Raw genomic sequence first — 18,093 nt, 5'->3', positions numbered from 1 at the left:
ATTTGGTATTTACCCAAGAGAAGTGAAAGCACGTGTCCATATAGTACGGGAGCATTTGTAGCATCCTTATTTGTAATAGTCAAAAACTGGAAACAACCCAGATGTCCCTCAGTAGGTGAAAGGATGAACACACTGTGCTATGAAATGCTACTAAATAAGCAGACAGCAAAGAATCTTATCGAATGTTTTGCCACTGCCATAACATGGACTGACCATCCTTCTAGCCTCCAGTAAGCCTTCTGCTGCCGACTTTGTAGTCCTTAAGCCAATGTCACATGTTTAGAATTTTTGTTGTATCTTTGGTACTTCTGTTGCTGATTTCCATATCAGTCAGAATGAACCAGGTTTTACTGTGATAACAACCCCAAATTTCAGTGACTTAAAAGTTTGTTTCTTTGTCATGAACTGTATGTCCATTGTGGGTTAGCTGAAAGTTCTGTTTTCTGTTATTCTCACCCTGAGACCCAGGCTGATAGAAGTCATTTTCTGAAACCTTACTGGTTGCTGTGAATGTTGAGTAATTTAAACTTGCTTCATATATAGGAGTTAAGATGAATTTTCAAGCCAGACTACTTCTTTATTTTCATCAGCATTCATTGACTGTCTTTTCATTTTAGCATGCATTAAATCTTTAGTGCCACCAATGGCTATGACTTTCTTTAATCTGTGGTATTAAAAAATACACAAAATATATTTCAACTTTTATTTACCTTATAATTGCTTGTTTTTAGGTGGGAAGTATGTTACTCACATTAGATAAAGAACCTGAGGTCTAGAGAGGGTAAATGGATTAGTATGACCATACAGCAGTAAAACTGGACTAGAACCCAGGATTGCCATTTTAATACTTTCGTGCAAATTGGAGAAACATAACTGCACCATCTCTTTACACATTCTTTATTTTGGCAGTGTCTTCAATAGGCTGCGTTTAAGAGGCGTCTTGCACTCCCTGTTGCCAGTGGCTGGAACACAATGGATCACACAGGGGCAATAGACACCGAGGATGAAGTGGGACCTTTAGCCCATCTTGCTCCAAGTCCTCAGAGTGAAGCTGTGGCTCATGAATTCCAGGAACTCTCCTTGCAGTCCAGTCAAAACTTACCCCCTCTGAACGAAAGGAAAAATGGTGAGTTCAGCATGTGCAATGGGATCTTTGATTTAAAGATTTCCCCTCTTTGGGAGCCCAGTTTATTCCTGTTTGGTAGTAGTATTTTGGTCAGTTCAGCAGTCTGTCATGGAGGAGAACCCTATAGAGGTACTGGATGGTTTTTAATAACAGGCAGAATTTCACTTTCCATCCAGTTCTTTCATTATTTTCCCAGTGAGTATCTTTGGTAGTGACGTTACCTTTGGAAATAAACTTTAGATTCAGCCATTTTAGCACAAGCAGATGATTTCATGCTGGAATGGCATTGGAAAGTAGGTTCCTGTGCTAATGCCAGGGAAATAGATTGTGGATATGACTACATTCTCCTCCCTCTTTCTCCATCTCCGGTGTGTTGCACCTTAATTTCAGAAGTAGCAAAGCTATCTCAGTGATGACTAAGAAGTCAGGAACTTCTTATTTGAGTATTTATTATATTAATGGGTATTGGATACAGTCATATTCTCAGTCTTTGGCTGCCTCATCTTTGTCTACAAAATGAATATTTTCTATTCATTATCTGTTCAGGAAATTTTCATCGCTCACAGAGATATTCCAGAGTCTCCAGAAGACACAGTACTGTCAATTTTTAACATAAACAAATATAGATTACATATACTTTTAATACTTAAGATACAAAATCTAACAAAGTAACGTTAAAATTTACAAGCACTCTAAGGATACACATTAAAAAACAGAATTAAGGTTTTTTTCTGGAATTACTATACCTTCCACAGTTCTGATGAGTCCTATACTCACAAGTGTATTTGTAAATTTCAGTTTTTTAAAAGCCAGAAGAAATAAAACTTTTCCCTGCAGAGTGCTTCATTATGTACCTTGTCACTTACTTTCCTGGGTCCTGAGTGTTTTCCAGTCCTCCTACTCATTGGACTTACCTTATTTAGGAAAGTGGATTTAAAAAAACCATACATATACCACTCTTCTTAGGCCTTTAGTACATGTCTTTGGTATGTACTTGTTCTCCTTCAAATAAAATATGTTTTGCTTTGTATCTGAATCTTGTTGCTAGGCACAGCCCTTGACCATTTTGATAAGTTGTTGTTGTTGTTGTTGTTGTTGTTGTTGTTGTTTTTTGAGACAGAGTCTCACTATGTCACCCAGGCTGGAGTGCAGTGGCGTGATCTCTGGTCACTGCAATCTCCGCCTCTTAGGTTCAAGTGATTCTCCTGCCTCAGCCTCCTGAGTGGCTGGGATTACAGGCACACACCACTATGCCCAGCTAATTTTTTGTATTTTTAGTAGAGATGGGGTTTCACCATGTTGGTCAGGCTGGTCTCGAACTTCTGACCTTGTGATCCACCTGCCTCGGCCTCCCAAGGTGCTGGGATTACAGGCCTGAGTCACAGCACCCGGCCAATAGGTGGGTGGTTTGATAGGTTTAAAGCAGCATCTTAGGTGCCGTCAAACCTTCAGGATGCTGTGGTTAACTCACTGGTGATGGCTTTTAAACCTTCCATCTTTTCTTTCTTTTTTTTTTTTTTGAGACGGAGTCTCATTCTGTCGCCCAGGCTGGAGTGCAGTGGCGTGATCTCGGCTCACTGCAGGCCCTGCCTCCTGGGCTCACGCCATTCTCCTGCCTCAGCCTCCCAAGTAGCTGGGACTACAGGCGTCCGCCACCACGCCCAGCTAATTTTTTGTATTTTTAGTAGAGAGACAGGGTATCACCGTGTTAGCCAGAATGGTTTTCATCTCCTGACCTCGTGATCCACCTGCCTCGGCCTCCCAAAGTGCTAGGATTGCAGGCGTGAGCCACCGCGCCCAGGTTAAACCTTCCATCTTTTAAGAACCCACATTTATCTTAGACAGTAGCTGAGAGAATATAGCCACATTTACTGAAACATGACTAAGTGTGATCAGATTTACACAGTACACTTGGACCAGTATAATGTCCAAGTTATTACCCTAAAAGAAAATAAGAGTTGAACTGGTATAAAATCAGAACACGTAGTTGTGCACAATAATGGTCTTCTGTAATGGGGAGGGAAGAGTGAGGAGACTTTATCCTTTATGGTCATTTACAGCAAAAGTTAATATGTATGCCAGAATATAAGGTGGCAAGCCCAAATATAGAGCAGTCTCCCCTTATAAACTTTTAAGGAAATAGATTAAATGGTAAAATTTTTAATTTATTAATGTAGTTACATTTTATGAAGCATTGCAATAATGTAGAAGGATTGCTTTAACCACTCTCATTGTTCATAAAACCATCCTACTCAAAGTCTATATGTGAATCTTTGTGGTCAGTGTTTTTATCAGTAGTAGAACCCCTGTGCATCATCCATCTAGCACTAATTTCCAGGGTGCATCTTTATTTCTGTCTCTTTGGTTTGAGTTACAGCAGCTTTGTAACATGTGCATGATTTGGCACTGAACATTTCTTTTTTTTTTTTCATTAGGCAAACATTTATTAAGCACTTAATATGTACAAGGGACAAGAGAGATGCATTTTTTAATGTTGTCTTTCTTTAGTAACGGTCAAAATACCACACAGAAAATAATTTAAAACTTAACCACAATGTTATTATTGACCAATTGGGTTTAATATGTTTTCTTCAAAAGATGTTTGATATTTTGTAGGAGACAAAATAATGATTTAGCTTATGAGAAGATAGGGCGTAATTTTGGAAATCCAGGCCTCTGAAGGATGGAGGTGCGTGTTTTAGACACAAAGAATCTTCCTGGTATCTTTGAATAAATCCCGTATTTGGTAGTACTGATTCTTTTTATATATATATATATATTTTTTTTTTTTATATATATATATATATATATATATATATATACACTTTAAGTTTTAGGGTACATGTGCACAACGTGCAGGTTAGTTACATATGTATACATGTGCCGTGTTGGTGTGCTGCACCTAGTAACTCATCATTTAACATTAGATATATCTCCAAATGCTATGCCTCCCCCCGGCACTGAAAATTTCATGTCTAAATCGCAAGTACCATTCACAAAACAGTTTTTTTTTTATTGTCTTAGTTATATACTCATAATCTCCATAACATAATACTTGTTTGATTTGTCATTGGTTGTTACGTTTTATGGGGTCTAGTTTCTGTTTTAGAATTTTGCCTTTTTCTAAGCAGATAATGTATTCATGTGGTTTAAAATGTTATGATTACCTAGTGAAAAGTAGGTTACCCTCCGAATCTTGTCCCTTACCTGCACAGTTATTTTCCCAGAATTAACTGTTACTAGTGTTCTTTCTGAGAGAATAATATTTGACTACTTTTTAAAAAGCAGTTTTTAAAAGGCTACTTTGTAACAACACCCAACACTTTGCATTTTTAAGGTTCTAACTGGGAATGATGTATTGATTTTTTTCTCTTTTCCTTTTTTTTTTCTAATTCTGATTAAAATATTTCTGTAAACCTGAAAATAGCTTCAAAAGAAGTTGGTTTTTAAGCCAATGTGTTTTCTTCAAGAGTCCTTTTTTGTTCAATATGGAGTAAATGAAAGAACATCTCATATTCTGAGAAGCCGTGCAAAGACTCCACTATGAGATTGTTCCCTCTTTTCTGATAAATGACTTCAGGAAGTTATTATAGAAGCCTTATTTTATATTCAGACATATAATTTCAGGCTTATGATATATTAACCTAATTTGCATATACATTCCAAAGCATAAAAGGCATCCTTATTTGGCTGTCAGAAATCTAGGTTTTTGGGGAAATGCTGCTCAAAGGATACAAATTTCAGTTAGATAGGAGGAATAAGTTCAAGAGATCTATTGCACAACATGGTAGCCAAGGTTTATAACAATGTATTGTATTGAAAATTGCTAAGATAGTAGATTTTAAGTGTTGTCACCATGAAAAAAATAGTAAACATTTGAAATAATGATATGTTAATTCATTTGAGCAATTCCACAGTGTATACATATTTCAAAAAAAAGTACATGATAAATATATATAATTTTTGCTGGGCGCAGTGGCTCAAGCCTGTAATCCCAGCATTTTGGGAGGCGAAGGCAGACAGATCACAAGGTCAGGAGATCGAGACCATCCTGACTAACACGGTGAAACCCCGTCTCTACTAAAAATACAAAAAATTAGCCAGGCATGGTGGCGGGTGCCTGTAGTCCCAGCTACTTGGGAGGCTGAGGCAGGAGAATGGCGTGAACCCGGGAGGCGGAGCTTGCACGTCCATCCTGGGGGGCAGAACTGTCTCAAAATATATATATATGTATATTTTTATTTATTTATTTATTATTTATTTATTTATAATATTTATTTATTTATAATATTTATAATATTTATTTATTTATAATATTTATTATTTATATATAAAATTTTCAAATATATTAAAATTTTTTTAAGTCTAAGTTTTTGACAGTTACGTGAGCAGAGTATATTCACATCAAGTAATATATAGATGAAAGGACCGTAACATTCTTACTTTAATAATTTTTTTCAGGCATGTTGTTCGTTTTTTAGGTCTTCTTAATGCAGTGTTTAAGTCATACAAAATGCAGGTGTTGGCATCAAAATTAATCAATACAAAGTATTGTTTAGATATTATGAAATAAATGAATTCATATTTTTTTGGTGATTGTCTTTTATTGTTATTCCTAAACATTTGAATTTCACTTATTAGAATTATTTTCTGTTGAGGGAAGAATGGACATATTTCAGTTTGGGATTAGTGTCTAAAAGGGTAATATATAATAGTTTATAATACACTTTACAAGGAAAATGAAGTTGATGTTTAATGATTCCAGGATCTTCCCTTGTTTTACATTCATATTTATGTTACTGATGATAGTGGAGCGGCAGGATATTCCCACTATTGGAGCACATAGGGGAGATACTTAGTAAAGAGAAGCTGGGATTTTCCTTTACCCTTGAATGTGACCAAAATAGTACCTCAAAGTAAATCAGCCATATTTAGGCAATTAACTTTTCCTAACAAGTGAGGCCTTAATGAAGGAAAATGGATGTACAGAAACACATGCATAATCTACCTTTACTAAAACAATGCATATACAGGGGATTGAGCTTCATTTTAACATTTTAAATACACGTTAGATCCATCTTTTTCACGATTTGCATTCCTTCACATGAGCAGACTGGGAATAAAAAGGAAACCAGTCAAAGGAATAGTACTTTAGTGTTTAAATTGGAAAAGCTCAGCAAGGAAAGACAAAGTGAGTAGAAACAACATCACTGAAAGAGCTGCAGCCCTTTGCCTGTGCCTACACTCTGAGGGGACCCTGCGGGAGGAGCTGTTCCTTCTTGAGGTTGTGTGCAAGACCGGTAAGCTGACAGGCAGAGCAACCCTCAGGGATGCTGGCTGGTGAATTTAAGGTTTTAAGTCATTGCCAGTATTATTACAGAGTAAGCAGAGAAGTTAATATAGATTTTCATTTTTAAAAACTGTTTGGTATTTTAATACTTTGTGGTATATCTTGAGTCCAGGTACTTTTAAGGTGAGGAGCAGTCATGTTGACATGGTCACAGAAATAGCACAGGCCAGCTGATTTAGACTGTTGTAAAATCAGTATCATCTACCTCCCTCTTCCTGAACTAAAAGGCTTTTTCAAACTCTGTTCACTATGAAGTAGTCAGTGTGTTTTAGGCCTCAATAAAGAGGAATGACATTTGCCGTTCTTATTTTAAACTTTGGTATTACAACGTTACTGCAGTTGTTAGGGTTCTGAGCTTATAGTCCCATCTTGAAATCTTTTCTTCTGAGATTTTCCATCCATTAAATTTATCATACAGAATAATTTTAGATAATCTCTTTTTCAGTTCTTGAAATGATCACTTACTAGAGAGATAATAATTTATTCAGAAGTTTGCTGCACACAAGAGAACCCAAGATGGCTTTTTGCTTTGGTTTCAATACATGTATTAACATATTTGCAAACAGTCAGGTGAACTTTGCCTAGCCATGGAACCCAGCCAAAGAAAACTGCTTGCCTCACACCATAGAAAATGAATGGCGTATATTTAGAGCTGGCCTTTTTTGGGGGTTTCACTTTGAAAGCATTTCCCTGCCTCTCATTAACCTGCTAGGCTTACTGTCAGTCCGAGTATCTGGAAATACACAATGGCATTGAGCATTTGTTTTGGGCAAAACTGGGTTCTTGAGGCCGTAGGTGAGCTGGTATAATGAATGAATGGAGATTGGTGAGGGAGAGAGAGGAAATTTATACTTTTCTCTGGAGCAGATAGCCAGACAGAAAGTTGTCATAGTGTCATAAACGAGCAGGAAACAAATAGATGCTCAGTAGCCAAGACAGAGCTGTGGAATTCTTGCTTTCCTTTTCTATAACTGGAAATAATAGAAATGAATAAATTTCTCTAAAATCTTGTCGTTGGCTTTGCTGTTAACATATTTAGGATCTGGAGTGTTTCATGTAATTCTCAAGGACATCAGTAAACATTCTGATAAGTAGCTTGTTTTCCTGCTTTCAGGAGTTAGAGTACTTACACTGAGAAAAGAAGTATATACTCTGTGAATATAATTTTCCTTAGTTGTTTTAAATTAATATTTTTAAAAATTGGGCTTTAGGATTTATACTAAACACAATTATAGTTTTAAAAGCAAGCTATAAGCCTCCCAACTGCAAATGAAATTCTTAATTGTGGCAACTCTCATACTCTTTTTGTTTGTGAAAATCTCTTGAACCCTTCAGAATGAAAAAGAAGCCTTGTAAGTACCTTAAGGGTGAGGTATTCTCTTTCATAATGACCTTTATAATGTCTCCTGTTAGTATGTTTTGATTCGCAATGTAAATAAGCACCTGTAACCCTGTCTGCCTTCTATTTTTCTACTCTGAGTGTCTTATTTAGACAGTTTTTGTTGTTACCGAGGATTTTGTTTGCTTCAGTGCATTGCAGAACACACCCATGCAGTGTGTTTGGAGCGAGGGAGGGGGCTGTGTGTGACTTTACCTTCTCCCATTTGTAGCTGGCAGTGAGTTTGATCTCCTGCTGGAGTAGCAGCATCAGAATGCTAACATGGGCTTGCTTTAGTTATCAATGAGGGGGTGGATGAAGCTTTGTGCATCAGCAAGACCATGGACCCTATTACAGCACCCCTGAAGCTCATTTTGAGTAATTTATTTAGTCTTTAAATTGTGTCCTCTTGTTGAAATACCTTTGGGGCATCACAATTAACACATTTATTAATAGTAAGATTTAAAACATAATAGTAATTAGCAGTTTAAACCGATGATGAGACCACATCATCTTAAACTTGTTTACTTGTTTTATGTTTACTTAACATTTTAGATGACTTTTCTATAGTTACTGAAGTCACAGAAGTACATTATTTTCTATATAGATTGAGATAATTTTCATAAAAGTAGAGCCCACCATGTCATTTATATTACACATTGGACCAGTGAATAAACTGAAACAAATTTATTAAGAAATAGTCTTTGCTGTTCCTCAGAAAGCAATTATAAAATATAATATACATAATATAAATGATTAGTTTAATAAGTATGACTCAACTATAACCTCCTAGCTACTTAGACCTCACAAGACTTTGTGGAATTAATCAATTAGTTTATAATTAGTTCCTCTGCTGGGCTGACTTAGGAAAATTAAAGTGGGGCTCCATTTACTTATGTCTGCCACGTAACTCAATCACAAGGACCTCTTATAGCTAAAAAATAGAAAAGATAGTTTTGGATACCTGTTCTCTACCATACCTATAAAAGAGCCTAATACAGGGAATGTACTGGAAAAAAGTGACCTATGACAATTTTTCTTTGTTACTTAGCTTATATTTTAAGACATCAATAATAAAGTACCCTTGTGACAGAAAACAGTAAGACTGATATGTTAAAGTAACATGTGTTGGAATTTTCTCTTTGGCTTGTAATTAATAATTACCTAGACTAATTAGCAAATATCATGTTTTTCTGACTCCTTTACATTAATCCGTACGTTGGCTCTCCTGCCCTCACCGACTACCCTCACTATTATTGACAGGAAGTATAGTCTTTTGGGAGTCAGGACCTCAGTCTCCTCTGCTGACTCGGTCTGTGAGCATGGGTAAGTCTAAGGCGCTCTCTGTGTCACAGCTTGCCCATTATGACATCCGTACAGCAGCCTCCAGCCCATGTGTCTCCCTGGCGGCCCTTCCTCATTACATCATGTGTTCTTATATCTCATTGTCATGTTTGCCATGTACTATTCATTGGGCAGCAGAAACAGAAAGAATGGAAGATAACTTCCATCTCAGCTAACCAATGGAATTTTCCTTAGATACAAATTAGTTGTGTTGCTGTTTAATACAGACCTCACAGCTGTATTACTAAACATACTTGCCAGCTCTCTCAATTAGTCAGACTTTCCTGCCATATTTAAAGAAGAGAGTAATTGACTTGTTTGTTATTCTCGAAAATAATGTGTCTGATTTAGAATATGTAGTTTCTATTGATCGTTTTTAAGGGTTGGCAGGTATGTGTTAAGATTTTTATAATAGCATCAAACCGTCAGCTAAAAGATAATTTTCAGCTCTTTTCAAATCCCAAATTCATATTTTTATGGTATTTATGTTGTTGTTTTCATTAAGAAAATGCTAATCGTTGGGTGTCTATTTCACCAGTTAAATTTTTGATATATGGCCTCTGCGTTTAATGAAGACATAACAAGAAAAGCAAAAAGTCTGATTCACGGCTTGCCTTTGGTTCTCATAGTCTAAGTTTAAAAACTGACAAGTGTTACAGTTGGTCAGCACCGTCTGCAGATTTGCGATTCATAGCTACAAAATAGAAGACCCTCTTTGACAGAAGCCTTGATCCTGACATAGCAGTTAAGAAGAATGTTGCTTGGACTGCTTGATCAAACCACTGCCACATATTATAGGAAAGAAAAGTTTGCTGTATCAGAATACTCCGCTCTCCCAAAGTATTAAAAAATTGATATTTCAAGAATGGAAATGATACTTTTTAAAATTATTGTTAGCAAACATTTATTGAATGATCATTGTGCCTCTTACTCTAAAATAATTCCTAGATTTTTAGGCCTCTAGTATAATGTTGAAAGTTCATGATGTAGTATATTCTCATAAACTTGTTACACAAAGATTTTTAAAAGACATTTCCCGACTGTATACAGAAAAATAATTGGAGATGATTCTTGTGGATGACTGAAAAAGAAGAACCTAGTTTTAAAGAAGGAGGGCTGTAGAGTTAAGCCGAGCAAGAGCCTGCTCTGTTGCACTAAATGTGTGGTGGCAGGCCCCTCAAAGTCGTGGTTGGAATAATCTTACATATGCCTCCTGGATTGTTGGGAAGATTGAATGAAATAAAGCATCTAAAGTGACTAGCACACATATGGCACATCTTAGGCTCTCAGTACATGTTTTAATTAACCCGGTCTTGCATGCCTGATGTGAGAATACCATGATGGAGGTACCAACTTTGGAGCCACCCTAAGCCTAGATCTTAGCCACACCATTACTGGCTATGTGAATTTGGACCAATTAGTTACCTTCCCTTTGCCTTAGTGTCCTTATCTGCAAAGTGGGGATCACACTAGTATTTGTTTCATAAGATTGCTATGAGGGTTAGATCAAGTAATCTAAATCAAGTATAGAGAATAGTGCAAGCACATAATTAGCACTTTATTAGTATGTATATTTTGAGAATGCAGTATCGTTAACCCTTGGACAATGTAGGGATTGGGGCACTGACCCCCGTGCAGTAAAAAAATCCACGTATAACTTTTGGCTCCCTCAAAACCTATCTCCTGATAGCCTGCTGTTGACTGGCAGTCTTCCTTATAACATGAACAGTTGATTAACACATATCATATATGTTATATGCGTTATGTACTGTATTCTTACAATAAAGTAAGCTGGAGACAAGAAAATGTTATTAAGAAAAATCATAAGGAGCTAGGTTCAGTGGCTCACCCCTGTAGTGCCAGCTACTCAGGAAGATCTCTTGAGCCTGGAGTTCAAGACCAACTTGGACAATATATAGCAAGACCTCATCATAAGAAATAAAGGAAATTATGAGGAACACATATCTACAGTATTTTACTGTATTTATCAATACTGGAAGTTTACACAGTCTGTTTATAAAATGAATCATCTGTCTGAAATGGTGGGCAACCGCAGTTGCAGATCTCAATCTATGGTACATATCAAGCAATTCAACTTTTTCTTCTAATGTCATGACTTTTTTCTGCTTCTTGGGAGCACCTCCAGAATAACTAGCGGTACTTCGTAGGAGTCTCATTATGCAAAGTTTAAGGTACTGCACTAAACATGATGAAAAATATGTGAGAACCTCAAGAGATTACTTTTTACTTCGATGCGCAATTTCCTGGAGAGACAACTGCTCACGCGGAGCTGGTGAGCATCACTTGGTGTTTTAAGCAGTACTCGCAGCTCTTGAGCTTCACCACGATAGCAACAGGAGGTGACTGCAAAATTGTCACAGTAGTACAATATCCACTACAGTTGATTTATGTTCATTTACATTGCTCAACTATAAATGGTGCCACGTATGGTCTCTATGTGTATGTAAGTTTTGGTAAATTTTAACTTTTTATAATAGATTTGTGTATATTTTATGGTAGTAAATGATAAAAATAGACTAGTTCCCACATGTATTTTATACATTCACAACATACCTTTCTTAATTCTTTTGATATTTCTAGGCTGTGTGGTTCATCTGAGCTTTTTCAAATTTTCACACATCTCCAAAAAATTTTGCAACACATTTATTGAAAAAAACCCAAATATATGTGGACCCATGAAGTTCAAAGTCATGTTGTTCAAGGGTCAACTGTGTTTTAATTCATACTAAGTCAATGTAGTTTTTCAGAATTTTCACCATGATGTTTTATAACTTAGCATTTTTTTCAGTCGTCCCAGTGACTTTTGCTCCCATTTTCTACAACTATTTCTTTTTTAAAAAGGCAAAATGACATTCAGTTTCTTAATGTCTCACCATGTACCTTCATAACATTTGAAGAGCAGCTTATCTGATGAGTGCCGAGAGGGCAAAGGCAGTGGGCACTGATTTCCCATGAAGTTCGTCTCTTGTTGGTACTGCCAGTTCCCACAATCCTAGCATTCTCTGGGCATCAGTCAGTGTCTACAAAAAAGGATTTTCAAATATTAAAGCATGTGAAAAGACAAACAGGCCAAAACTCAGAGCTCTCTAGGGACTATGACCTCCAAAACAGACTCCATTCTGACATTTTCACAGGCTACTTGAAGGAATTCCAGCAGGGTTGTTTCATTTGGTAAACTCCTAAACAAACCCTCTGTCATCGAGGACTGATTTATAGAATTTTCTCCTTATGTACTTGTTCTGAAGAGATTAAGATAGTAGATATGGTTGCTGAGACTCTTTTAAAAGTCATTTGATATATATGATAAGTACTATACAGAAGACTTTTGGTATTTTGAAGTAATAAAACAGTTATTTGTAATGTTTAAAGAGATTTTGTGTTCTGAGTTGTCTTCTAAGTTCTTTTTCTTTTTGATTCCAGGAAATCTATGTCATAATCACATCTCTAAATTAAGTTTTTTTCATTATAAACCCAATCATTTAACAAATAAATTGAATAAATTCGAAATTATCTTTGTATAAACAAGTATGTTAAAAATGTTTATGCATATATATAAATATACACATATGATATACATATATCATATGTTTTACAATGACCTTTAAAATATGTGAAACAGAAACAGTTCCAGTGTTGTAGAATATTCTTCTGTGAAATCTTGGTGTAATGGCAGCTGTTTAGATGATGCTGTAAGGTCACTAGAGGGGGTGGATCTATAAGTTGTTTTTCAATTAGTCTGGATCCTCTTAAAATATTTTATTGTGTATTTTTATGCATTTCTTTTTTAAAAAAGAAGAATATAATGCTAAAAATAAATGAGAAGGGCAGAACCCAAGAGATTTGGAGCCTAGAGAACTTAAGGAAATGGGTAATTAGGATTTATTTGGCTTGTAGTTGTCCTTAACTGCTAAGAGCCTCATGGTGGTCTCATCTGAAGTTTGTGAGTGGCATGTATGAAATTCCAGGGTGAACGGCATTCCACATTGGGAGGACCAGGTTTGTTGGGGAATTTTTGTATGGTTTGTTTCCTTCTTGGTGTGTTTCTTTTTAATCCTTTAAATGAATTCTTTAACTGAATTAACAGAGTTTTAACTGCCAAATAAAAGTCCTATACAATCAAAAATTTCTTAAGATTTGATATCTGATTCTGTTGTAGGAATGTAATATATTTTGGGAATGAGTTTAAAAATGGGACACAGGCAAGTAAATTGATTTATGATGCTTTCAACCAAGCTTCACAAAATTAGTACTAAAAATAAAATTCATGTTATCATATTCTAATAACCTGTCATAAACCTAGCATATTTTAGGTCTCCTTAGTGGAAAAAAAAAAGGAAATGAAAGTGAAATAATAAATTGCTTAATTGGTCAAAATTAATTATTGAGTTATTGACTGTACTAGAGAATTGTGTGGCTCTTGATTGATGTTTAAAATATAAATAAAATGTGTATGCTGAAAAAGATAAATGTGTGTGTTACTGTTTCTCTCAAGCCAAGAATAACAGTGATATTTAACTAGACATGATCTTAATATGAAAAAGTATTACTTTTCTAATATGTTTTCCAACAACTTTTTTATCTCTCTATATTTGTTAGTCTCTTCATCTTTTCAAAGAATTGGAATTTGGTTAAATAACAATTTGCTGAACCAATGAAACCTCTGGTTGCATACTTTTGTACTTGTTTGTGCATAGAAATCATGTAGCTGTTTGGATTGCACAGCGCTTTCTGAACCCTCAAGAGAAGGAAAATGCTTGCACCTTCAAAAAGTTGAAGATTTTATTTGAATACCCAAATATTACAATTTGAAGGATTTTCTAGATAATGGAATTTAAACTCATATCAAGTTAGGACTAAAAAAATTTTAATTTGAAGAAATTCAAGAACTTAGTCTTAAATTATAACTGTCAGAGTCCAGTGGTGTTATTACACTGAAACTATTTAAAATAAATTCTCTCATGAAAATATATATATTTCTTAAATGACCCCAAATGTTTCATGTACCTTTGAGGGTTATATAAATGTCAGTTAGGTTCAGTTGATTAATAAAGTTGTTCAAGTCTTCTATACCTTTATTGATTTTCTTTTTATTTGTTCTGCCAATTAGAGAGTAATGTTGAAAACTCCAACCACCAACATGTATTATTTCTCCTAAAGTCTACTCTGTTTTATATTAATAGCCCCTCTAAGTATCATGTGCTTACAACTACATGAAATATCTTTTTCTCATGCTTTTACCTTTAACCCATCTGTATCTTTATATTTAAAGTGAGTTTCTGGTTGGACATTGTGGCTCATGCCTGTAATTTCAACAATTTGGGAGGCCAAGGTGAGAAGATCATTTGAACCCAGGAGTTCAAGATCAGCCTGGGCAATAAAGCTAGACCCTGTCTCTACAAAAAAATTTTAAAAATTATCCAAGCATGATGACACACGCCTATAGTCCCTGCTACTTGCGGGGCTGAGGTGGGAGGATCGCTTGAGCCCAAGAGTTTGAGGCTACACTGAGCTAGGATCACACTACTGCACTCTAGCCTGGTGACAGAGCAAGACCTCATTTCCGTTTTTGAAAATTTTTTTAAATATTAAGGATAAGCTTGCTGTTAAAGTAGAAATTAAAAAAAAAATTTAAAAATAAAATGGATTTCTTACAGATAGCATAGCGCCGAATCTTTTTAAAATGTAGTCTGACAATCTCTTACAATTTTAATTACAATATTTAGATCATTTACATTTAAGGTAATTATTGGTATATGTGGTATAGTAGTTATCTATTGCTTTGTAGTAAATTTCTTTAAACCATAACGGCCAAATGCAGCATGCATTTATTATCTCACAGACAGCTTCTGTGGGTCAGGAATTCAGGCATGTCTTAGCTGAGTACCTCTGCCTCAGAGTCTCTCAGGAGTCTGTAATCAGAGTGTCAGCCAAGGCCAGAGTTTAATCTGAAGGTTCAACTAGGGAAGGGTTCATGCCCAAGCTTACTTACATTGCTCTTTTTTTCAAGTATTTCCTGATCTTTTAAAATGCATATCTAATATGCTGCTAATCCCACCCAATAAAAGTTTATTATTTTCCTTTTACCTTTAGAAGTTTTATTTTGTTCTTTTTTTTACTGTCCATGTTTCTCCATGTTATATTTAAGTTTTCTTTTAAATACTTGTATATAGTCATAGTAACTGTTAATAGGTTCATTTATTTTTGTCATTCTGGGTCTGTTTTTATTGATGAATTTTCCTCCTATTTAAGAGTTGCATTTTCCTGCTTCCTGGTGTAAGTAGTATAGTAATTTTTCATTGGATATAATTTTGTGAATGTTGCATTACTGAGTGTCTGGAATTTGTTTTTGTTGTCTTCAGTTAAAGAAAGTTGGGCTTTGGTTTGGTAGGCAGCTAAGTAACTTTTGGATCACCGTCAAGGCCTTTCTTAAATTTTTTAGGAAAGATCTAGGGTAGCATTCGTGCCAGGGAGACCCCCCTTAAACGTATCTCTGCTGCATGCCCTGCTAAGTGCCCCAGCGGGGACATTTCACTCAGGTTGGTTGGAGTTCGAACATTTCCCGACCTTGTATGCACTCTGGGAAGTATTTAGCTTATAGTCCCTGGTCATTTCTTGCCCAAACTTGTGAAATTTTACTCTGTGTACATACAGCTTAGTACTCAGCAAAGACTCCAGGGCACCATTAAGCAGGTTTCTGGAACTCTTTTTCAGCATAGATCCTGTTTTTCACAAATCTTCCCTGAAACTTCAGCTGCCTTAGCCTGCTTAAGCTCTCCCCTCATCTCTGTCTCCTCAGTTCACCAAGCCTAACAAGCTCCTGTGTGATTTCTCCCTCCTCTCACCCACAGTCTAGAAATTGCCTCCAGGCAGAAAGTTAGGGCAGTTATGGGCTCATCTCATTTGTTTCTCTTCTCTCAGGGTCGACAGCCCTGCATTACCTGTTTCCCAATGCGTGAAAGCAATTGTTTCATGTATTTTGCCCAGTTTTCTAGTTTCTTATGGCAGGAAGTTAAGTCCAATGATTGTTATTCCATCATGGCTGGAAAACGAGAGTCTGGAATTGGGATTTTCACATAGGACCTTTGCTTTTCCTGTGACACATGCCTCCTCTCAGTACATATGGATGAACTTTCTGACTAGGACTACAGTAGCAATATCAGTTTATTTTTGGACCCACTCAAATGCTCAGACCTTACTGGAAGTACCAAGTTGCTCTGCTTTTTGATCAGTGGATGAATGAAATCAAATTGTTGGTTAAAGACCAAGGCTAATAGTTATGGTTGTTCTCATGGCAAGTAGCTTTTCACTTTTGCTGTTGATACAGAATGGTCAGCAAGACTGTCATAGAAGATACCATGCTAGGACCTCTGGGATTGCTTGGAGATAATGGCATGGTCATTCCATTGGTTCAAGAAGTCATCTCTTTTTTTAAATTTGAAGCCTCAAGGAGGAAAGGTTTCACTGGTTGGCAGAATCCATTCTTCATTAATAAATAATTGATTGTATATTATTTTCTCTTATAGAAATATTGAAATTTTAAAATATTCTCTTTTCCTCAGTGTTTGAATTTGATTCAACTTGGAAAAAGATTCAGCCTTTAAAAGAGACAACTAAAGACTGTATTTTCCTTCTCACATGTACATTAAATGGGAACTTTCTTGTCAGGATAATCTAGGTTATAGTAAGAAAAAGGCAAGGAATAATAGATCTATCACGGGTGCAGCTAACCATCCTTTTCACACCCTCCCATCATGCGTTCCTCCCATCAACCACTCCCCACTCCCCCATGCAAAGGAAAAGGTCTTGGAATGAAATATATCAAATTATTTTGGAAATTTACATGCATATAAACTATTCTCATCTCTTTTTTATAGTTTGCATTTTTCTTTTTTTTTTTTTTTTTAGAGACGGAGTCTGGCTCTGTCGCCGAGGCTGGAGTGCAGCGGTGCAATCTCGGCTCACTGCAAGCTCCACCTCCCGGATTCATGCCATTCTCCTGCCTCAGCCTCTCCGAGTAGCTGGGACTACAGGCGCCCACCACCACGCCCGGCTAATTTTTTTTGTATTTTTAGTAGAGACGGGTTTCACCGTGGTCTCCATCTCCTGACCTCGTGATCCGCCCGCCTCGGCCTCCCAAAGTGCTGGGATTACAAGCGTGAGCCACCGCGCCTGGCCTATGGTTTGCATTTTTCATGATGTGCACATAGTACTTTTATATCAGTGAAGGTAAAAATCTTTTTTAAACAAATGTCATATAGTAGGGAATATCAGAGTGACTTAGTAGCTCATGATTATATTGTGATATTGGGAGGATTCTACTTAGAGCTAATTGTCAAGTCAAATCTTCACAACATGTCGTAGATTCTCATTCTTTATTGAACACCAGAGCTTTAAAGAAGAATTTAGGTTGATAAAGAGTTTTGAGTGGTAGAATAGAAAGAAGATAGAGTATCACTGAGATTATCTGATAATACCACTCAAAAGTACACATCAGCATAATCATGGAAACATAATCTGATCAAAATCTCTGTGGTGTGGCTCCCCAAAGTTTGTACTCCCTACTTTTTAGCCTTGGGCCTAGTGGTTTAAGGTTCCCACCTTGGTTCACAGGGCCACCCCTTACTGCCCACATGAGCTATTGTGTGCCTGTCTCACAGTTGCTGAGAAGCCAGCATGGGAGTTAGGAGACAGGGAACAGATGGGAATCTCTAGTAGTGGGCTTGATGAGGGAGGCTTCCATGTCAAAATTGGCCACAGAGATGGAGAATAACTGAACTACAGCAGATAGATGCAGCTCCAACAAGGAACTATTGAGTTTGGTTCCTAGGTTCATTTGGTCCAAGTGACCTGCTGATACTGCAGATACTGATACTG

At 36.4% G+C, this 18,093-nt stretch overlaps 1 long non-coding RNA gene across 5 annotated transcripts in view; it reads left to right on the top strand.

The window, feature by feature from the left end:
* Window positions 1-14,184, top strand: part of LOC116462765 (uncharacterized) — an 81,720-nt gene extending 67,536 nt beyond the window's left edge. For all 5 annotated transcript variants that reach the window (XR_004246442.2, XR_004246444.2, XR_004246443.2 and 2 more), the window contains 3 exons: window positions 910-1,126; window positions 9,118-9,180; window positions 9,737-14,184. This is a non-coding gene — a long non-coding RNA (uncharacterized LOC116462765). The remainder of the gene's footprint in view (window positions 1-909; window positions 1,127-9,117; window positions 9,181-9,736) is intronic.
* Window positions 14,185-18,093: the final 3,909 nt, after the last annotated feature.

Source organism: Hylobates moloch, unplaced genomic scaffold (assembly GCF_009828535.3).
Source record: "Hylobates moloch isolate HMO894 unplaced genomic scaffold, HMol_V3 SCAFFOLD_23, whole genome shotgun sequence".
NCBI classification, from domain to species: domain Eukaryota; kingdom Metazoa; phylum Chordata; class Mammalia; order Primates; family Hylobatidae; genus Hylobates; species Hylobates moloch.
Note: the sequence above shows the minus strand (reverse complement) of the source record. Positions and strands in the feature narration are given on the sequence as shown.